Below are 9,186 nucleotides of genomic sequence, written 5' to 3' on the forward strand. Positions count from 1 at the left end.
GGAACATTTCCCAATTGTAGTATCCCAATGAATGAATCAATCAATCAATCATTTTATATATATATATATATATATATATATATATGTATATATATATATATATATATATATATATATATATATATATATATATATATATGTGTGTGTGTGTGTGTATGTATAATTAGATGGTGGTCAGGGACTATTGTGCTGTAATCTGCTCCACTGCCTATGATTATATTTTAACTTTTATTTTAAAGCATGTTAATATCTGATGTCCAGCAAGAGTGTAGCCTCAAACACCACTGGTACCAAACATGTTATGACATGAATGAAGCACACAAACAAGGTTTGCAAAACATTTCACTAAGTGTAGTATACTACAAGATCATGCAGGAAATATGCACTGCTAACCTAGGTATGGACATATACCATCTACATCAAAGAATAGGCTGCACACTAGACATACCAAGAAGCAGAGTCTTGACTTAGTTTTCCAGACCCTGTTCTCACTACTCTTTCTGGGTTTGAGTGCTTTCCAAGGTATTCTCCATCACTCTGTTTTTTTTCGTGGCTCATGATAGTAATTAGCCACTACCTCAGATTACCAGGTGAAGAACCTTCCAGTTACTGTTCACTCCTGATAATAAACTGAAGAATTATAAACACAAATGATAGTGTACAGTGTAGTCTGACCAATGGAGGTCAATGTCACCAACTTGTCACCAATCAGCAATTAATACCTCATCATTTAATAAATAGAAGACGGTGAATACACTTTTTAAAAAGTAAATAAATAAAAATACTTAGAAATAAATGAGTTAAGCAATACAGGTAACAGTTAGCTACATAAAGAGATATGGAATTGCACACAGAATCAGAAAATATTCATTTTGAACAAGTAGAATACAAGAAAGAAAAATGTCTACAGCTAGTCATTTTATCTAGTTTTTCTTAACTGAGAGAATTATTGAATCATAAACTAAACTGAATTTTCAGAGCTTTTCATATTAAAACAAAACTGGAAATAACTCATAAGTTACAGGCTGCAGAGGAGTTCTCTTCTGTTCTGTTCTCTGTGTGACTTTTGCCTTTTTTTTTCATACAGAAGCCACTGAAACAATTAAGCAGAATTCGCATTTACATACTGAGTCTGTTTGCTTGCTCAAGTTAGCTATTTCCTTAAAGAATCTTATAATTACACGTTAAAGAGTCATTTAGCTTCATGGCTCAGGAGCATCCTCAGGTATTGGTCAGTTACAGTTTCCGTCACATGTGTGTCACACATTTCACATCCTAGATGTAATTGCTCTGTTTTCAAGTAGAAATAAGTCACATCTTCAGTTACAGACTCCATATATTTCTCTAGACATTTTATAGAAAAATCAGAAGTTTACACATCTTTTTATCCAAGAGAAAATACATGTAATGCAAATTAAATTACATATTTTAGTTTACATGTTACAAATTGTATAATCCTAGACTGCAGCTCACATATCTTCTACACTCAGACTTGGAGAGCAGTGTCATATTTATTGTCACATGTCACATCCCCTACAGTCTACACACCATGAGCAAATTTTCTTAAGCACCCTCAAAAAATTATGCTTGAGATGTGAGTGCACCCTTTTGGTGTACACTATCCAACTCCTTATTTTAAATGTCTATTTAGGTGTGTATCCTTAATAATAGTGTTAGTCTCTGCCTAAATTATCTCCAGTTTTGAAGACTTTGACTGAATGTTACCAGCACCCCTCTGTGGCCCAGATAAGACACTTCTGCCATTTGTACTTGACATTTTTTTATCTTAATAGTTAATTCTTCTTTTTTAGTCTGCCTAACATCATCTTAACATGTTGAACATATTCTTGCCAGGCCTAGCTGTAGATTGCAGTATTTTTCTGGTAAGCAACAGCCAAGTCCCAAGCTCCTGTTAGGATCTGATCTACCAACTGCTAGCAGGCTGCTGCAAGATTTGTCATCTCAAAGGGCATATTTCTGAAGTCATACAACCAAAAAAGTGTAATAAAAACTGATTCTTACCTCACTGCTGGTGTCTAGGTGCCTTTCAGGAACCTATGGTCAGGTCAATATTAGCTCTTTAGCCCCACAAGTGCTTTAAGGCTTCATCTGTCTTGGGCATGAGGTAAGTATCCAATCATGTGTGACTATTCAATTTTCTATAGTCTGCACAGAATCTGGTGCTGACATCTCTCTTTGGCACAGATACCACAGACCCAGGGATTTTTGGACTCCTGGATTACCCACAGATCCAACATCTGCAGCAGTTTTCCCAGGGTTTGCTTAGACTGTTCAGGCACTCTGTAAAGGGTCAGTTTGATGGGCTGCTGGGGCCTTGTGTCTACATGATGCTTCACCAAGTAGGTACATCCTGGCTTACCAGAAATCATCTCTTCAAAACTGCTGTAGTACTGCCCAGATCTCCTGATCTTGGGTAGGAGATAGTTGCTATGAAAGGGATACATCATGCCCTGAGGTGTCTGAGTCTCACGAAGGTCTACCACAAGATCATTTTCCATTGTAACCCACTGCAGATACTGAAGACAAGTGACTACCTTTCATGGTATGGCTTCATCATGTTAACATGGTAGAGTCTGTGCTTTTGCCTCGTCTGACAATTCCACCATGTAGTTAACATCACTTACTTTTACTTTTCTCACAGTAGTAAAAGGACCTCTGTACTTCATTGTGTCTGACAGGAAAATGTACCACCACTTTATTCCCAATAGAATACTCCCTTGCACAGTTGTTCTGTTATACCAGACTGTTTGTTGTTGTGGTTGTCCTGGGTGATCCTGTGTCATTCCCATGAGCTTGCTAAGCCTGGTTATGAAGCTTAGGACATATTTCACAACAGATCCCTTGTTGGAATGGCAGACACCTTCCCACTGATTATGAATTTAATCTTGGGACCTTTCACATTGTGACTATACAGCAACTAAAGGGTTGAACATTCTTTAGATTCTGGGGTGCCTCTCTGTATACAAAGAGGAAATGGAGCAGGTGCCTGCCCTACCTTTGATCGAACTGATTAGTGATCACTTTCAATGTAGTCTTTAGTGTAAAGTTTAACCTCTCCACAAAATCACTGGCCTGGGGATAGGAAGTAGCCTTTATATGCTTTGTCACAAACTGCTTCGACAAACAGGCCACAACAGGTCTGATAAGAAATCATCACCTCTCCCTGTCAGTATTTCTCTTGGGAAACCTACCTGGCTGAAAATTTCTAAAAGAACATTTGCGACCTTCTCTGCCTTAGTAGATGACAGAGTTACCACCACAGGGTATCTAGTAACATAGTTCACCACTACCAGAATATATCTCTTACCTGTGGAGCTCAGGGCCAAACAATATCCATAGTTACTCTCTGAAATAGTTCCTCAATAATAGATATAGGCATTAAAGCACTTTTAGATTTATATCCTGCCTTGTCAACCATCTTGCACTGATTAAATGTCTTGATGTACTCCTTCACATCATTTGCAATACCTGGCTGACAGGAATGTTGCATAATACTTTTTTGTATATTGTATACCCATGTGGCCTGAGAAGGTAATTGTGTGCTATGACAAGAAATGATGGTATGTCCTTAGTAGTACCAGTTAACACTTCTCCTTTTAGCACTATTCTCTGAACAACAATGGTTTTGTACCAGTTTGTGACCTCCTCTTCCCCTTGATGATAGCAGCCTCCGGCTACCCCCTTTGAGATCTATAGAATAGACTCTGAGAGGTAAGTTTTTTTATTCTCTTTCTTTCTGACCCTCTCCAGCTCCCATTCCAAACAAAGTCTGATGTCTTCTGACAGCAGTACTTCAAATTCAGGTTTGTTACTACCACAAAACTCTGCCCATTAGGTCCCACCTTCCAAGGGAAGCCCAGTACTTTACAACAGCTGTGGCTCAGTTTCAGGCTCACTGCTACTAGCCCCTCCTGAAATAGCCTCATCACCATCTTCTGTTTGAGGTATGGACACTGGCTAGGTGTCCCCCCTTTTTCCTTGTTCACATGCTTGCCTGCATGGCTGGCTGGATGTAACCCATATGTCCACAAAGTGCTGCATTATCAAAATCATTCCCTATTAAAACATCTGCTGGGATTTAATTAACTAATTAATTTGTTTATTTAAATTTCTTTACTGGGATAGAACAGTAATCAAATAATGACCAATTACAGGCTTAGCCTAGGTTACATCATAATGTAGCAAAAGAATATACTTCTCCTTTCGGCTTTTTCCCATTAGGGGTCACCACAGTGGAACAGTCCTCAGAATGATTGGCAGTGGAGTTTTACAGTGTTGAGTTGCCAGCCCAGTGGCCAACTACCACAGAAGGTGTACACATGCACACACTCATACCTAGGGCAAATTTAGAGTGCCCAATCCATTTGTAGCATGTCTTTGGAATGTGGGAGGAAACTGGAGTACCCAGAGGAAACCTACAAGACCACACTGAGGACATGCAGACTCCACACAGAAGGCACCTCAGCTGAGAATCAAACTGAGAAAACTCTTACAGTGAGGCGGGAATGCTAATCGCTGCACCACTCTGGCCCCCCTAAGCAAAAGAATATACAACAAGTAAATATAAGTAGTCTAAATTTAAAGTAAGCACAGACAGTCTGAGAAGCAATATATTCAGAGAAGATTTAAGAAATCAAATATATTCACAGTTATGCAATTGGAGTAGAAAAGGGAAAAATAAAGTAGGAAAGGTAGAAGTGGAGTAGATATGGGTAGTAATTTCTAGGTTAGGAAAGCTAACAGAGACAAGTAAGATGAAAGAGGAGATTAGATTATGTGTGCAGTGTGTTTAGAGCAATAATGGTGTGGTAAGTTGAATCACAGTTTAGAGTATGTGAGTTAATCAGGTGGATCACATGTATGGGAGGTAAAGGTGCTACCAGCTGGAGATATCAGTTTATGTGACATGTCCTTTAGATGGACAGTTCCATCCAACTGTTTTATTGTTTGAACTGTGATCTGAACTGGGAGTACTTTGTGTGATCAGTTAAAGCAGGAGGAAGTGATCGCCACAGTTTTAGGGCCAGAACAGAGATGCACTGGCTAGCCGAGTGCAGTTTGAGAGAAGGGGTTTGTAGGCAGGGACCAGATCTGGCTTGGTTTATTAGGTTACAGGTTGGAATGGCATTAAAAATTGTGGAAGAGAGAGAAGGGGGTGTCAGTTGTGAACATTTTGAAGTATATGGAACCAAGAAGAAGATTTGACCTGGCCTGTACTGGAAGCCACTTAGCCTTTGAAACAATAAGGCAGTGGTGTTCATTCCATGCTGGGTCAACTAAGGCAGTGGTGTTCATTCCACTGTGAGTGTAGTCAGGCAGTAGTGCTCATTCCACTGTGAGTGTAGTAAGGCAGTGGTGCTCATTCCACTGTGAGTGTAGTAAGGCAGTGGTGCTCATTCCACTGTGAGAGTAGTAAGGCAGTGGTGCTCATTCCACTGTGAGCGTAGTAAGGCAGTGGTGCTCATTCCACTGTGAGTGTAGTAAGGCAGTGGTGCTCATTCCACTGTGAGTGTAGTAAGGCAGTGGTGTTCATTCCAGTGTGAGTTTAGTAAGGCAGTGGTGCTCATTCCAGTGTGAGTGTAGTAAGGCAGTGTGTTCATTCCACTGTGAGTGTAGTAAGGCAGTGGTGCTCATTCCACTGTGAGTGTAGTAAGGCAGTGTGTTCATTCCAGTGTGAGTGTAGTAAGGCAGTGGTGTTCATTCCACTGTGAGTGTAGTAAGGCAGTGGTGCTCATTCCACTGTGAGTGTAGAAAGGCAGTGGTGCTCATTCCAGTGTGAGTGTAGTAAGGCAGTGGTGCTCATTCCACTGTGAGTGTAGTAAGGCAGTGGTGTTCATTCCACTGTGAGTGTAGTAAGGCAGTGGTGCTCATTCCACTGTGAGTGTAGTAAGGCAGTGGTGTTCATTCCACTGTGAGTGTAGTAAGGCAGTGGTGCTCATTCCACTGTGAGTGTATAAGGCAGTGGTGCTCATTCCACTGTGAGTGTATAAGGCAGTGGTGCTCATTCCAGTGTGAGTGTAGTAAGGCAGTGTGTTCACTGAACACTAGAAATCACTCACTGAATGGGATATCACTGAATGCTGTCAACTGCCTCTTCCTTTGCATTTCTTTTCAATCCCAAATAAACTTTGATGAATGGTACTTGAAAATATGTCCCACCCACAGAACTCACTTTAACGAACTTGCCATGCAGGTATTGCTTCTTTGTAACCACATGGCAGGTGTTACAGTGGTTATAGCTGATGCTATATCCCTCTTGGTAACAATCTCTTTCCCATCCACCTGGATAGAGTACAGATCCCTGTAGCAGTTTGGTGCAGGCAATTTACCACCATTGTCATAATATCCTCCTAGCTGCCTCCCATGACTTTTGTACTCCACCTTGCTCAGTGAATATCGGTGCCACATGTGCTCCTTTTTGTTACACTGAAAACATTTGGCCCCAAGACATGGGCATATGTTAGAACTAGTGGACTGCCTCTATCCCTGTGTAACTCACTGTGATGGCTTAGGCTGCACAAAATGGCTTCTGTTATGCCCATTTGTAGTGCTGGATACCCCCTTTTTGTGTGGTTGTGACCTTCCTGCTGGATAAAGGTTCCCTTTCCTCCCCATTTCTTCATCAGTGTTACAATCCCTGTCTGTCAATCAGATTCTTATATCCTCAGACAGAGTACTGTCTACTCCCTCACTAAAATGTCTGCTTGCCTTTCAGATTTAGAGACTTAAAAGCCATTCAAACAGCAATTAAACTAAAGTCCCCGCACACTATCATTTGCCATTTTTCTAGGCACTCTGACTTTCTCACTATACATTTCTGGAGTCAGTTTAAAATATCAAAAAAAACAAGAGCAATATTACTCCAAAGGGAAATGGTCCACTCAGCAGTTCCAAAGTAACAAAAAATGCAAAGAATGAGACCAACCCACACACCAGGTCTAAAATTATATAATAAAATAGAATATAAAAATAATAAACAGTTCCTTCATCAGAACGATTTAATGTTACACTATAGTGAAACATTTAAGTAAGACAGTGTCACCAATCATAGGAGGCATAACAGAGCACTAAAACCAATCATATTACACATTTAGTATCCATTTGATGGCCATTCAAGTTTCACTAGATGTAACAGTTTAAAACATACCTCAGAGCTCATTTCTACCTGTTTCCCAAGCTTACTGTAGCTATAGAATAAAACAACCACTCTGTAGTCCAAATCTATGCATAGTTACCATGTGGCCATAAGGATACATAAAAAAAAAGGCTGTGAACAAATAAATAGGAACAAAAAGAACTTTTGAGAAAACCACTTTATGACACAACGACAAAGCTTTCAGGTAAAAACCCTTCTTCAGTGCATAACATACAACTACAAACCACAATTGGTTTATATACAGGTCAAAATCACATGACCAGCAGTCCAATGGTCATATGACAACAACTTAAAAAAAAAAATATATATATATATATATATATATATATATACATATATACATACATACATATTTTCAAAAAACATTTTTTATATATATACACAATAAAATAAAAAATATATATAAAAAATATAAAACTACAATAAACTATTTAACGCAATTTGGTACGTTGTAACCTAATAAGAACAGGTTTTAATGTAACCACATCATTCAAACCTGGAGGATGGTCTGAAGCCAACCTAAGCATCCATTCATACTCTTTAATTTCAAGTATGTTGTTGATGTCCCCACCTCTAGAAGTCATACGTACAGTGTCAATAACCCTAAACTGAAACCTGTGTTCCATCCCATGTTCAGCTATATGTTTATATAATGCATTTGTGTCAATAGATCTTCTAATTTCTGACTTATGTTCAATAATTCTATTCTTTAATTTTCTAGTTGTTTTCCCTATATAAAACGAGGGACACTTGACACAAGTAACCATATAGACCACAGAGGTTGTAACACAAGCTGCTGATAGATTAAAGCAATATAATTTGTCCGTTAGAGGGTGTTTAAACTGGTGACTACCTACACCAAAAATATCCACACAACAGGTACAATTCATGCACCTATAAGTGCCTGGTTTAACAGCAATAGGGTTTGAAAAAGAATAGAAATCTTTATAACACAGTCTTTGTTTTAATGTTTTCATATTTCTATAAGAGAAATAAGGTCTTTCACTTAAAACATTCTTAACATCCATAGACGCCATCAGAATTGTCCAATTTATTTGTATGATTTGTCTAACTAAATGTGTCTTAACGTTAAAGGAAGTAATATATCTGGTCACTAACTTTTGTTGTACATTATTGCCACTTTCAATATTTCCACCTAAAAAGATTGGTTTTAGTGTAGTGTTTCTATCTACTATTACTTTAGTTTTCAGATCACATAACAACTTTTCATCATATCCACTATGTAAAAATTCATTGAACATTTCATTCAATTGAATACTGAAATAAGTATCATCAGTATTCAACCTACTGACTCTATTGAATTGAGAAGTCACTACACCTTTAAACACATGTGGAGCATGCATACTGGTAGAATGTAAATACCTACCAGAATACACTTCCTTCTTATAAATGCTAGTATGAATGGAACCATCTACAAGTCTTAGTCTAACATCCAAAAATACAATCATGTTATCTGAAACATCCATCTTAAACTTCAAAAATTCAGTTGTTCCATTTAAATATTGTAAAAATTCGTCAAGTTGAGTTAGGGATCCATTCCATATCATAAAGCAGTCATCCACAAAACGCTGATAAAAGTTAACACACCTAATAAAGGGATTCCTATCACTACAAACATATGTTCTCTCCCATTGATGCAAGACCAAGTTAGCATAGGTATTCGCCACTGAAGTACCCATAGCCACACCAGTAAGTTGTAAATACAATTGTTCATCAAACAAAAAAAATATTATTGGTTAGGACCAGGTTCAGAAGGGAGCAAATATTTTCAACTTTATGTGCTATTAGACATGTTTGTGAAGTCAGAAACTCTCTAATGGATAAGGATACACACACACACACACGCACACACACACACACACACACACACACACACACACACACACACACACACACACACACACACACACACTGATCAATATCTTTTGCAGGCCAGCTGAATCCAATTAAAATATTTATACCAAAATAAAGGGCAGAAAGTTGACAGG

Source organism: Protopterus annectens, chromosome 15.part0, assembly GCF_019279795.1.
Source record: "Protopterus annectens isolate FY-2018-M chromosome 15.part0, PAN1.0, whole genome shotgun sequence".
Classification (NCBI taxonomy): Eukaryota; Metazoa; Chordata; order Ceratodontiformes; family Protopteridae; genus Protopterus; species Protopterus annectens.